General features: G+C 43.3%; 1 long non-coding RNA gene across 1 annotated transcript in view; it reads right to left on the bottom strand.

The window, feature by feature from the left end:
- Positions 1-763: 763 nt before the first annotated feature.
- LOC134758040 (uncharacterized) overlaps positions 764-14,247 on the bottom strand; it is a 29,154-nt gene continuing 15,670 nt past the window's right edge. The window contains exons 2-3 of the long non-coding RNA XR_010132789.1: positions 6,227-6,359; positions 764-1,235 (exon numbers count right to left, since the gene is read on the bottom strand). This is a non-coding gene — a long non-coding RNA (uncharacterized lncRNA). The remainder of the gene's footprint in view (positions 1,236-6,226; positions 6,360-14,247) is intronic.

The raw sequence follows: 14,247 nt of genomic DNA, 5'->3' as shown, positions 1-14,247 counted from the left end.
CCCCATCATATGCTCTCTTTCTTTCCTCTTTACTATTCTTCTCTTACAGAGCACTAGAAAGAGGCATTAAAAACCATCTAGTAGGGCTGGGCATGGTGGCTCACGCCTGTAATCCTAGCACTTTGGGAGGTCAAGGCGGGCAGATCACCTGAGGTCAGGAGTTCAAGACCAGCCTGATCAACATGGAGAAACACTGTCTGTATTAAAAATACAAAAAATTAGCCGGGCGTGGTAGGATGTGCCTGTAGTCCCAGCTACTCGGGAGGCTGAGGCAGGAGAATCGCTTGAACCCAGGAGGCAGAGGTTGCAGTGAGCCGAGATCGTGTCACTGCACTCCAGCCTGGGTGACAAAGCAAGACTCCATCTCAAACAAAAACAAAAACAAAAACAAAAACAAAAACAAAACAAAGAACAAGTTAATGTAATGATGTCACATCTGTGTTCAACTCGGTTTAGAAAACACAGGTTAGACTAAGCATGGCTTACTTTGCCTTTTCTCTCTAATGTGGGGCTGCTACTTGTTTATTTGTGTAGTCCTTTTTGAGCATTCAACAGATACTATATTTATTGGGTTTTTTTCATGAGTCAGACTCAGCAGACAGATGGAAGGAAATTCTAAAAGTCTGGGAAAAAACATCTTTATGTGAGAAAAAATTACAATCGACAAACATCAAGTACCCTTTCTGGGAGTGTTTATATTTAGAAAGAGGTTTCATTTCTTTTTACCTGAAAAGAACAGCTGTAATAGTGGAATTTCGGCCAGTGTGACATGTCAGGAGAGGAGGTCTATTTGGGGACAGGAATACCCTCCCAAAGTCACTCAAATCATGCAATTGAGGCAGCACTTCCCTTGTCTGGGCAGAGGTCTTTCCAAAGGGTGGGTCCCAGTGGCAAGATGACTTCCAGCTTCATCTTGAGAAAAGATGGAGATGGGACCCTTGATGGGACTTGACCCTTGTGTAACTTTGCAGAAAAGAGAAGAGAGCAACAGTGGGAAGAACTTGCTCCATTCATGGCCATCTGGGTGGTGGAGCAGGTGTCTCCAGGTGTGTTCAGGTTGCCATGTCAATAAGCACGTCAGCCTGCACCTACCCTGCTGTTTCCAGAGAAACCCTCTCCTCTTCCTGGTGTCCTTTGCTCTGGGATTCAGCTTCCTCTACCATGACTATGAGTGAGCACAGATCCCACAGAAATCCTCTGCCCTTGACCCGTTCTCTTAGTGTTTAGAAGCACATCTGTAGGTGGGAAGGCAAGACAGTGGGAAGGAATGTCAGATGAATGACTTCAAAATGTCAACCCAAAGGCCTGTTGCTTCCTAAGTAGGTGCCCATGGCAAATGCTTTACCTTCCCAGGCTTCAGTTTCTTAATCTGAAAGTGAGGATAACGATAGAATCTTCAGAGGGTTGTGGGAGGATCAAATGAAATCACACATGAAAATGCTTTAGCACAGTGGTAAATGCTTAATTAATAGTAGCTTGGATCATTATTCATGCCCCGAAAATTCAGGATATAAGACCAATTGATTCTTAGGGAGGCTCGTGGACCTGGCATGCACCTGTCTCCCACCACTGGCTCCCTGGGAGGCCCACAGTCTACTTTGCATATTTCCTAGCAGAGAAGAGAAGTGGCTTTATCTGTGGGGTAAAGTCCCCCACTCCAGGAGGGAATTCAGGGGGTGGAACAGAATGGGTGTTGGACTCTGATCTCTGTGGATGACTCACCTGCTTTGGCTTGGAACTTGCCTTTGCAAAATGGGGATAATAAAGCATTTCCCCCTTCACTGCCCCTCCCTTGTCTCCCAATTTATGAGTCTGGCAGGAACTGATTAGCTTGTAAACTGTTCTGGTCTCCCCTGGAGAAAAACATCTGATGGAGGCGGTGAGGATGGTTACAGTTTTCAGAACTGAAGATTTCAAAGCAACGCTTCCCAATACGTGGAAGTGAAGACTTTGTTACATCTGGACTCAGGCAAGTGTAGGGTACAAATAGTATAGTATTACCTGGGAAGGTCAATCTTGGAGAACCAATGGTCCTAGGGTTAGTATTTGTGCCTGAAGCTATGTGGTAGGATAAACGATTTTCAGACCCTTGGCAACAAGGAACTTTTATTCAAAACTTTGTGGTTAGGGCACAGGCTCTGAGTTGGACTCTCAGGTTTGAATTCTAGCTCAACTGTTGCTAGCTGTGTGACCTTGCACCAGTTTGCTAATCTCTCTGAGCCTCAGTTTCCTCATATGTAAAATAGAAGTAATGACAATACCTAACTCATAGGATTGTTTTCAGTATTAAATGAGTTTTAAAAATCTAAAGCTTGAACAGAGTGTTTGACACAGCCAAAGGCTTGGTAAGTAAGTATTAGCTTTTATCCATCTATACATCAGCTTATCCATGTATATCATCATGATGTGGACTGAGCAGTGCTGTGTAGAAGTAAGAATCTGGGATTTGAAACAGTTACACCCTGAGTTCCAACCCTGCCTGACCACTCAGAAGTTTTGTGACCTCTGGGCCTTTGCACATACTGTCCCTCAGTTTCTGTACCTAATGGCTGAAAGATGATGATACCTAAATAAGCTGTATAAAATACAAAAACATCTTTAAAGTATCAAAGAGCTAACAAGACACTGAGGAAGACTGGCTGAGATCTGGGAAAAGACAGGATCTCAGAGAGGTGAGCCCAATACTCCAGGCTGCTTTTGTCCAGGAACGTTGGCTGATGTTGAATAGGCACTAAATGATTGAGCTGTAATTTTGTCAGCCTGTAGAGATCTGAGAGGGAACTAGAGTAGGATTTTGAATCCCATAAAGGGTAGGGATTCTGGTAAACCATTCTAATTTTTAGCTGAGGTCCAGAAAGCCCATACTTCAGGAGAAAGGGTGAAATGGAAGTAAACCAACTCTAGCTTGAACTGTGGCTAGTCTTTGAGTCATCAGGGTGGCCCAGAAAATCTCAATGTTTTGAATTTGATTAAATCATCTAAGACAGTCAGTAGCCTCAGGTGTTTGACAGAAGCTAATGACAATCCCCTTTGGAAGAACAGAACATCATCCTTGGCCTCAAATTATTTTAATAATTATGTTTTTAAAATACAGTATCCAATAAGCAAGAAAGATATCTAGGCACATGAAGAGACAAGACATTGCCTTGTCACGCCTGTAATCCCAGCACTTTGGGAGGCCAAGGTGGACCGATCACAAGGTCAGAAGTTCAAGACCAGCCTGACCAACATGGTGAAACCCCGTCTTTACTAAAAATACAAAAATTAGCCCGGCGTGGTAGTGCATGCCTGTAATCCCAGCTACTGGGGAGGCTGAGGCCGGCAGATCACCTGAGGTCAGGAGTTTGAGACCAGCCTGACCAACATAGTAAAACCCCATCTTTACTAAAAATACAAAAATTAGCCAGGTGTGGTAGCACATGGATGTAATCCCAGCACTTTGGGAGGCTGAGGTGGGCGGATCACTTGAGGTCAGGGGTTTGAGACCAGCCTGGTCAACATGGTAAAATCCCGTCTTTACTAAAAATAAAAAAAATTAGCCAGGGCTGGTGGCACGTGCCTGTATTCCCAGCTACTGAGGAGGCTAAGGCAGGAGAATCGCTTGAACCCAGGAGGTGGAGGTTGCAGTGAGCCAAGATCATGCGATTGCACTCCAGCCTGGGCAACAGAGCAAGACTTCATCTCAGAAAAAAGACGAGACACCATGAACAAGAGTCAAGAGAAACAACAGACAGCAGAAACAGATCCATAGGAACTACTGTTGATGGAATTAACAGAGACCAATCAGAAAACAACCATGCTTACTACATTCAAGGAGATACAAGTTGGAAGATGTTGTCAGAAAACGGGAAAGTGATAAAAAGTGATAGCATATTTGAAAAAGAACCAATAGAAATTCCATAACTGAAAAATATAAGAACCAAAACTAAGAATGCAATGGATGGTTTTAGTGTTAGATTAGACGCAGCTAAAGAAAAAATAGCAACGAACTGTAAAGGTCAAAACAGGTCAAAAGACAATCTTTTAAAATACAGTATGGGGAATTAAAAAGGCAGGAAATATAGAAGAAGTAAATGACATGAAATGTCTAACTTAATAATTGGAGTCTCAGAAGGAAAAAGACAAGGGAGCACAGGTTATGTTTGAAGATAATGAAGAAAAAAGGTGCCAGAGGCCGGATGCAGTGGCTCACTCCTGTAATCCCAGCACTTTGGGAGGCTGAGGTGGGCGGATCACCTGAGGTCAAGAGTTCGAGACCAGCCTGGCCAACATGGAGAAATCCCATCTCTACTAAAAATACAAAATTAGCTGGGCGTAGTGGCGCATGCCTGTAATCCCAGCTACTCGGGAAGCTGAGGCATGAGAATCGATTGAACCCGGGAGGTGGAGGTTTTGGTGAGCTGAGATCGCACCATTGCACTCCAGACTGGGCAACAAGAGCGAAACTCCGTCTCAAAAAAAAAAAAAAAAGGTGACAGAGATGAGAATACATTTCTTCAGACACAAGAAGCCCAACAATTCCCTTTTGTTTAAAGAAGGCCAAGAATAAACAGGAAGAAATCCACACCTAATGATGAAACTGCCCCAGTGATTCCTATTCTTGGAACATTCTTTCGCAATGACCATTCTAGCTAAATCTTATCCAAGGGCACATCTTATCTTACAACTAACATAAACTAAAATACTTCATGTTTCTCCTCCTCTCCCCAGTTCTGAGTTAGGTGGACCCTCCTCTTTATTCCCAAAACATCCTAGGCTTACTTGGATTTTCTAGCAAATCATACTTGACATTGCCTCTTTTTTTTTTTTTTTCCCCAAGACGTAGTCTTTCTCTGTTGCCCAGGCTGGAGTGCAGTGGCATGATCTTGGCTCACTGCAACCTCTGCCTCCCGGGTTCAAGCAATTCTCCTGCCTCAGGCTACCGAGTAGGTGGGATTACAGGCGCACGACACCATGCCTGGCTGATTTTTGTATTTTTGGTAGAGATGGAGTTTCACCATTTTGGCCAGCTTAGTCTTGAACTCCTGACCTCGTGATCAGCCCTCATCGGCCTCCCAAAGTGCTGGGATTATCGGCATGAGCCACCGCGCCTGGCCCAACATTGCCTCTTTATCTTAACTCTTAACACCAGACTGTGAGCTCTAGGAGGGTAGGGAATATGTCTTTGTTGTGGTTCCCCAGCATCTCAGCACAGAGCCTGGCACACAGAAAAGTACTGGAAAATGTTTGTCCAAGAATTAAAGTTATCTAAATTCTTTGAGCCTCAATTTTCTCATCCACAAAATGGGGACAATAATACCAATCTCATGCATTCTCTACATGATTGTGAGAATTACATCAGATGAAACTGGTGTACCAGACATTTCTTGACACAGTAATGCTATATACTTGAACTCCCTAAGCCTCTGTTTTTTTATTTGTCAAATGGAGACAATAATACCCACTGGGTCATTTTTATTATGGGCCGAGACAAGATATCAAGCATGTCATAGTTGACAGTGAGGGTTAAATGAACTAAAAGGATGCCCATTTGTTGAATTCCTATGATGCGTCATTGGCTGTGTTAGGAGATTTATATTCATTATCTCATTTTCAAGTAGATGAAAACATGAAGCATATGGTTCTTTTCTTCACTCTTAGATGCCTGAGAACTAAAAGTCTTACAGAGACCTCATCATAGAAGAACTGTCCTGGAGGAAGAGGAAGGAGAAAGAGAAAAAATGTTTTATATCCTGGGGGAAGCTCTTGATTTTCAAGCTCTGCTCCAAGCTCTGGGCTGAAGTAGAGAGCAATGATTTTGTTGAGCAGGATTACCTCTTTTATGCTCAGTTAATTAAAACATTTTTCTGGATGATGCAAAAGTCTGCAAAGCCATAAAGCCATAGGGACTGTTAGTAATTCTGGCCTAATGTTACTCTTCCTATAATCAGTAACCTTCCCAGAAATAAATATCCAGTTCAGTAAAAACCATCCCCTTCTAGAAAGACAAGAAGGGGTACATGGTCAAAATCTCATGAGGCTGATTTGAAAGGACCCAAAGCCCTGTCCTCGGTTGTTTTATGCCAGCAACCTCTGGTGCCCATTTTGTGTAGGCATTGTGTGACACACTCATTTGATTTTTACAGCACTTAAAGTTTGCACTAATTTGTGTTATACTAGATGCTAAAGTTTCAGAAACCCTAAAATTTCAGAGGTTTAACACAATAGAAGTTCATTTTTCTCTCACTTAGTCCAATGAAGTTGTTATTGGTCAATGGGTAGTTTTCCTCCATACAGTGACTCAGGGATCCAGGCCTGGATGATGACACATGTCACTTCTGTTCATGTCCCCGTGGCAGAAATTCGTCCCATGGCTGTATCTGGGTACAAGAAGACTGGAAAATGGAACCCAGGTTTGGGCAGCCGCTTTTCAGCAACAACTTCACACTATGGAAGGGGAGGCATGAGTTTTGGGCAGACAGCAATATCCTTTAGAAACGTATTATCATTATCATCGTCATAATCATCATCATTCCCTACCCCCATTTTTGGGTGGGGAAACTGAGATTTCAATGTTTAGGTAACTTACCCAAGGTCCATAGCTAGTAAGTGGTAGAAGCAGAATTTGAACTCAGGTAGTCTGGTTGCAAATCCCATGTGCTTGCTACTGTAACCTGATAGCGTGCAATGATGAATAAGATGTAGTCATTCTCCCCAGAGCCCCCCAGGAAAAAGGTAATGTCACATATGCCCATAAGAAGTGCTTACACAGTCATTCTAAGTCAGAGCTTAGATTCCACCTTCCAAAAGAAGACTTCCCTGCTGCCCTTATCTTCTAGTCATTCAGCACCCCCAGGCACTCTGTCTCATATACCCCCATGTGTTTTCTTCACAGTGCTATCACCATCTGAAATCATACACACATTTGTTTCTTTGTGTGTCGACTATCTCCCCAACTATAATATAAACTCCCTGAAAGCAGGGACCTGTCTATCTTGTTAGTATCCCAGTACCCATCATAGAATCTGGCATAGAGTAAATCCTTCATCAATTTTTGTGAAATAAATGAGCAGATATATCTACCAAATGCTGCTGAAGCAGATACATTCACTTACTCATTCTGATATTCATTCTCTCATGTACTTGTGGAGTCACATACTCATTCATTCATTCATTCATCTGTAGACTCTCAAAAGTCAGGGCCTCATCTGGGGATAAAGAGGTGATAGTTCTTGGTCTAAGAGTAGCTTGGGAAAACCTGACAGGCTTCCTGTAGGTGGTGATGTTAGAGCTGGAGAGAGTATTTTTGGGTTGGGGAAAGGGGTGTTATATTACTTCTTTGGACACTTTTACATTTTCACTTGATCTGTTCCCAAATGCATTGCTCTCACTACCTTTGTAAACTACCATTGTTGGGAAGAAGACCAGCCTGGCTACCATTTTATGACTGCAAAGCTCTTGAATGTTACAAAGAATCTAAGGAGTATGTAATAGATTCACCATGGCACAAAGTGGGCTGGTCATTTCTGTCTGAGAGGGGAGTAAGGGCGGGTTCTAGCTTCATAGCAAAGTGCTGGTAGCTTTTGTTAGTCTATAATTAAGTGACTCAGCCACCCATGTGACGATCAGCCCATCTCAAATTCCTGATGCTACAGTAATGCCAATATCACAGCTGTAAGCATGAGTGGACTGTCCCCAAGGAACAGTACTCAATGTGTTTCTTAAAAATCTGAGTTGTATTCTCCAGTTTTCTTTTTGGACAAGCCAAGCCAATGAGTATGGCAGCTATGTCAATTCCTGGTACCAATAATATGCTTATATAATGTCACGAATGACATACCTGACAGAATCAAAGTTAGGGTTGGCTGCTCTAGAAAGAAATAGTTGATCTTTTCCTATGAGAGGCTGCTCCAGCCCTAGAATTGTTGAGGTCTGGTGCTGATGAAAGCTTAGAGAACAGGCTTAGAGCAAAGGGCCAGGTGTTCCAAAAGTTGTTCACATCTTCTTTGGGATGCTTTTTATTAAAAAAAATACCACTGTAATAAAATTTTAATGTCTGAAATTTAGAAAAATACAAACATGCAAAAAATGCAAACAAAACAAAGTAAAAATCATGTCCAATTCTGAGAGCCCAGAGGTAATCAACTTAATTTGATGCCTATTCTTTCATTTTCTCTTTCTCTCTCTGCATGTATGTATGTGTGTGTCTTTTTCCAAAAATGGGAGCCCCACCTCTTTGCAAACTTCTCTTTTCACCCAATAACACATTGCATACACCGTTTCATTTCATTTGATCTGTCATTTTCTATGAGACTATTTTTATTGGTTACTGATTATTCTATGATATGGTGGAATTCCTTGTTTATTTGAAAAAGCCCCTATGGGGTAGCCATTTAAGTTACTTGTCATCTTTCCCATGAAAATATATGCCTGAATGATTACTTCTGAGGCTAGGTATTGAGTCAAATGATGAGGAGTTTTAATTTAATTTAACTTTTTTGAGACAGAATCTTGCTCTGTTGCCTTGGCTGGAGTGCAATACCATGATCTTGGCTCACTGCAACCTCTGCCTCCCAGGTTCAAGTGATTCTTGTGCCTCAGCAGCCCGAGTAGCTGGCATTACAGGCATGTCCCACCACTCCCAACTAATTTTTGTATTTTTTGTAGAGATGGGATTTCACCATGTTGGCCAAGCTTGTCTTGAATTCCTGGCCTCAAGTGATCCGTCTGCTTTGGCCTCCCAAAGTGCTGGGATTACAGGTGTGAGCCATCATGCCCTGCCTGGTGTGTACCTTTTAAATCATGGCATTTTTTTCACCAGCAAAATGGAGAAACTCTAGTAGTTCTAGCTGTGCAAATTGAAATAAAGGTTAATTTAAAGTGTGTGTGGGTGGAGAGACTGAGTGTAATATTATGATTAGCTGTAAATACAAAAATTAAATGCTCTTTTATTTGAATAGATCTACTGCAAGGGGGTCATTTTGACCGCAATTCTTTCTTGTAATGGAAAACTATAGAGATATTCACCTGGGAAGTAGTAGGTAGTGGAAACACCGGATTTCCCCTCCTTTCAGGATGTTTAGGTTTATGCTTTTGCATGTGACATTTTTTGTGAACTTTTAAATGGGCTTGGAAATCTTCTGCTTTATTTGAGAGATCCTCTCTCTAGGACTGGGTCTCTCCTAGACTTTACCGATATAATACATACCCATTTATTCCTTTCATCTTCTCCAAGAAGAGAAACGAACACAGAGCCAAAGGAAGCAGCTTCCTGGGCTATCAGCAGATATGTCTTCTTTTTTTTTCTTTTTTTTTTTTGAGATAAACTCTTGCTCTGTCACCCATGCTGGAGTGCAGTGGCATAATCTTGGCTCACTGCAATCTCTGTCTCCCAGGTTCAAGTGATTCTCCTGCCTCAGCTTCCTGAGTAGCTGAGATTACAGGCGTCTGCCACCACGCCTGGCTAATTTTTGTATTTTTAATAGAGATGGTGTTTCACCATATTGGCCAGGCTGATTTCAAACTCCTGACCTTAGGTGAGCTACCCACCTTGGCCTCCCAAAGTGCTGGGATTACAGGCGTGAGCCACCGCATCCAGACCAGATTTATCTTCTTCACAGGACAGGCGTGTTCTTGAGGAGGGCTGAGAATGATTCCCAGCTACTCTACAGGACCAGTGGCTTGTATCAGCAGTCACGGTGAGATGCAGGGTTTTCATGGCTATGAGGAGTTTACTCTCTCATCAGCCATGTCCACCTTCAATAGTCAAAGGCAGTTCTCTGCCAACCCAGTCTGATCATAGGATTTCCTCCCATTTACAGGATACACACTATATGCCAGGCAGGTTATCTCCATCAACTTGCAAGGTAAGACATTTGTATCTCTATTTTGCAGATGAAGAGATAGAAACTGAACGAGGTGAATGACTTGCCCAGGGTCACACATTAAGGAAGTGGATGAGCCAGGATTCTGATTCAGCTCCATCTGATTCCAGAGCCCCTAAACTCTCGCCTCTATGCCTCATTGCCACTGTGACTTGTTACTATTCCTGTAACTTTGAACTCATCAGAGGTGGGTAGATTTTGACAAAGGAATTGTTATTTTTCGTTGTCTGTGTTTTATGGCTCCAGCAATGCCATTTTTCTACCAATCATACGTGTTAATGGTCTGAAAAACTTGGTTTTATGGATATAACCAAAGAATCCTGAGGACATATAAGTAAATGCCTTTATCTAAAAATGTGGGCTGGGGGCGATGACTCACACCTGTAATCCCAGTGCTTTGGGAGGCTGAGGTGGGAGGATGGCTTGAGGCCAGGTGTTTGAGACCAACTTGGGTAACATAGTGAGACCCTGTATCTACAAAAAAATTAAAAAATTAGGCAGGCATGATGGTGTGTGCCTGTAGTCCCAGCTACTTGGGGGGCTGAAGTGGGAGGATTGCTTGAGCCCAGAAATTCAAGGTTATAGTGAGCTATGATCATGCCACTGAACCCAGCCTGGGTAGCAGAATGAGACCTTGTCTCTCTAAAAAAAATAAAGAATAAAAAATAAATTTGGGCTTCTGGCTCTGGTTGCCATGAAGAGAGGAACCTACTCATCCTTCAGGAATGAGTTCTGGGCTCTCTGGGAGCTTTTCCTGATGCTTCCGTCCTCCCCTCCAGTTCTGGATCAGATGCCTTAGAACTCTGAATCTGTCACTTGAGAGAGGCATCATAAAGAAATGTTCAGCTTTGACGTCTGCCTCTCCCAGATACAAGGGCCTTCTTATCAGTGCTGTCTGCCTTGAGTGCTCAACAGATGAGTCTGGGCTTATCTGGCAAAGTGATTTTCAGCTTTTCACTTCCTGCATCTGTCCATTCCACTCAATGGCCATTTCTGGGGCCTCCTGGGTGCCACGGATAACTAAGACAGAGTCTCCACCGCGGAAGATTCCTGTCTAGTGGAGTCAGGCAGATAGTAAATCTGAATATTTAATAGCAAAAAATTGAAAGTGAGTGAACAAAAGCTACATGTATCATCAACATGGATAGGTTTCAAAAATATACAATTCAGCCGGGTGCGATGGTTCAGGCCTCTAACCCAGCACTTTGGGAGGCCGAGGTGGGTGGATCACCTGAGGTTAGGAGTTCGAGACCAGCCTGGCCAACATGGCAAAACACTGTCTCTACTAAAAATACAAAAATTAGCAGGGCATGGTGGCATGTGCCTGTAATCCCAGCTATTTGGGAGGCTGAGGCAGGAGAATCGCTTGAACCTGGGAGGCAGAGGTTGTAGTGGGCTGAGATCACACCACTGCACTCCAGCCTGGGCAACAGAGTAAGACTCTGTCTCAAAAAAAAAAAAAAACTAGGCCGAGGCGGGCGGATCACGAGGTCAGGAGATCGAGACCATCCTGGCTAACACAGTGAAACCCCGTCTCTACTAAAAAATACAAAAAATTAGCCGGGCGTGGTGGCGGGCGCCTGTAGTCCCAGCTACGCGGGAGGCTGAGGCAGGAGAATGGCATGAACCCGGGAGGCGGAGCTTGCAGTGAGCCGAGATCGCGCCACTGCACTCCAGCCTGGGCGACAGAGCGAGACTCCGTCTCAAAAAAAAAAAAAAAAAAACTATGTGTATATATATACATACATATAATCCTTTATAAACAATAAAAGTCATGGAAGATACATCTACCTTGGTCTCATTTATATAAAGTTAAAAATGCTAAACAATACTGCCTATGATTTAGTGATACAAACCAATGTGCGATAAATACCAAAGTGATGATAGTAGTTATCTCGAGGTGATAGGGAGGAACTCCTGTTGGGGAGAGGTGGATAGCGGGCTTCAATTGTATATGTGACATCTTATTTCTCAGGGGAAGAGTGGGAGACATGTGAGTGTATGTGGCATTATTCTCTTTATATATTTGTAATTGCTAATATTTCACTTTAAAAGGTAGGCTCTAGGCCAGGCACGGTGGCTCACACCTGTAATCCCAGCACTTTGGGAGGCCGAGGCGGGTGGATCACGAGGTCAGGAGTTCAAGACCAGCCTAGCCAATATAGTGAAACTCATCTCTACTAAAAATACAAAAAATTAGCCAGGCAGGGTGGCGCATGCCTGTAATCCCAGCTACTCGGGAGGCTGAGGCAGGAGAATCGCTTAAACTCGGGAGGTGGAGGTTGTAGTGAGCAGAGATCATGCCACTGTACTCCAGCCTGGGTGACACAGCAAGACTCCATCTCAAAAAAAAAAAAAAAAAAAAAAGGTAGGCTCTAAAGAAATACACACAAATATACACATGTAGTCTCATCCTTGTTTTATATTTTAAAATAATTTTATGTTTGTCGTGGAGAAAAGGTGGGAGGAAATATTAGGTTAAACCATATGAAATTGTCATTTTTGTAGGCTGAAAATGGTCAAATATCAGCAATTTCATATGGTTCAACCTAACACATCAAAATGGCAACAATCATTATTTCTGAGAGTGCAAGTATGGGTGATTTTGTTTTCTTTTAAATTTTTAATGTCTTTTTTGGTTTTCTATCATGAGCAGGTATTTCTCTTTTTTTTTTTTTTTTTTTTTGTGACGGAGTCTCGCTCTGATGCCCAGGCTGGAGGTCAATGGCGCGATCTCAGCTCACTGCAACCTACGCCTCCCAGGTTTAAGCGATTCTCGTGCTTCAGCCTCCTGATTAGCTGGAACTACAGGTGATCGCCACAACGCATGGCTAATTTTTGTATTTTTAGTAGAGACAGGGTTTCACCATGTTGCCCAGGCTGGTCTTGAACTCCTGACCTCAGTTGATCCACCCACCTCGGCCTCCCAAAGTGCTGGGATTATAGGCATGAGCCACCGCTCCCAGCCAACATGTATTTTTCATATCAGAAAAATATCCATGTATATTGAGAGAAAAGAGAGGAAGTTGTTGGGCCCACCTTGGGGATGGGACTTCATGCCCGGCAGTGTGGGATGATGAAGGGAGAGAGGGCTGTGTTCGAGTTCCTGCTCTGCTAGTAACCAGCTAATGTGACCAACAGATCCGCTTTACCTTCTTGGGACCTCAATCTCTCCATCTATAAAACAGCAAAGTTGGAAAAGGATCATTTCCAATGTGCTTTTATGTTCTATAAGCCTTTTTTGCTTTATGCCAAGTCTATTCCCTTAGACGTGGGGGAAAGTCGAGTTGACGGCAGTTCATCTCCACATCACAAAATATGTCTTTCTGCTGCCCCCTCGTGTGGCCTGTGGAACAGCCTTCCACTTCCCGTCACCTGGTTAGTTCATTTGTGCCCCAGGGTGGGGTCCTGGCACAAGTGCTGATGATGCAGTTGTAAGTAATGAGTTTACACAGGATGACCATGACTGCAAATACTGTGGGCCATTAGGATCTCTGGCACAGACACCAAGCAAAGACATTGCTATGGAGCTGTAAAAGATAAATCCCACAGCTCGAGGTCCAGCAAGTTCACTGAATAAGCATGAGGAAGAGGAGTCCTCCACTGCCACCCCATAACCATATTTCCCCATTAAGGGCCAGTGATGAAATGGATCAAGTGAGGGTCACATACAAACAATAGCTGTTGTTTTATTGTCCTTGAGAGAAATGCAGAATGTTCTTTCTTTCTTCCTTCCTCCCTTCCTTCCTTCCTTCCTTCCTTCCTTTCTTTTTTGAGACGGAGTCTCGCTCTGTCACCTAGGCTGGAGTGCGGTGGCGTGATCTCGGCTTAATGCAACCTCTGCCTGCCGGGTTCAAGCAACTCTCTGCCTCAGCCTCCCAAGTAGCTGAGATCACAGGCGGCCGCCACTATGCGCAGCTAATTTTTGTATTTTAGTAGAGATGGGTTTCCACCATCTTGGCCAGGATTGTCTTGAACTCCTGACCTTGTGATCCACCTGCTTCAGCCTCCCAAAGTGCTGGGATTACAGGCGTGAGCCACAGTGCCTGGCCAGGTTTCTAGCAATTTCCAGTGGCTAGGAAAAGGAATGATGAAGGATATTAAACCCTTCACTTCACACATATGAATAATTTAGTATATGTAATATAGTTTGGTCTTATAGCCATTTAGGAGAAAGTAGAGAGAATGGGCAGTGGTGAGGAAGGAAACAAAAAAAAGCCCAGAAATTAAGGGAAAGAGGAGGAGGGAAACTAACACTTACGGTGCCAGGGACTTTGCTGGAGTTGTGATATCAATACCTGAGAACAATCCGGAGAAGAAGCCCCAACTGCTCTCATTTTTTCCACACAAAGAAACTAGAGCTCAGAAAGATTATGGAAAACAA

The sequence above is a fragment of the Gorilla gorilla genome, chromosome 1, assembly GCF_029281585.2.
Source record: "Gorilla gorilla gorilla isolate KB3781 chromosome 1, NHGRI_mGorGor1-v2.1_pri, whole genome shotgun sequence".
In the NCBI taxonomy this organism is placed as follows: domain Eukaryota; kingdom Metazoa; phylum Chordata; class Mammalia; order Primates; family Hominidae; genus Gorilla; species Gorilla gorilla.
The sequence above is the reverse complement of the archived record's forward strand: the minus strand, read 5'-3'. Positions and strand labels throughout refer to the sequence as shown.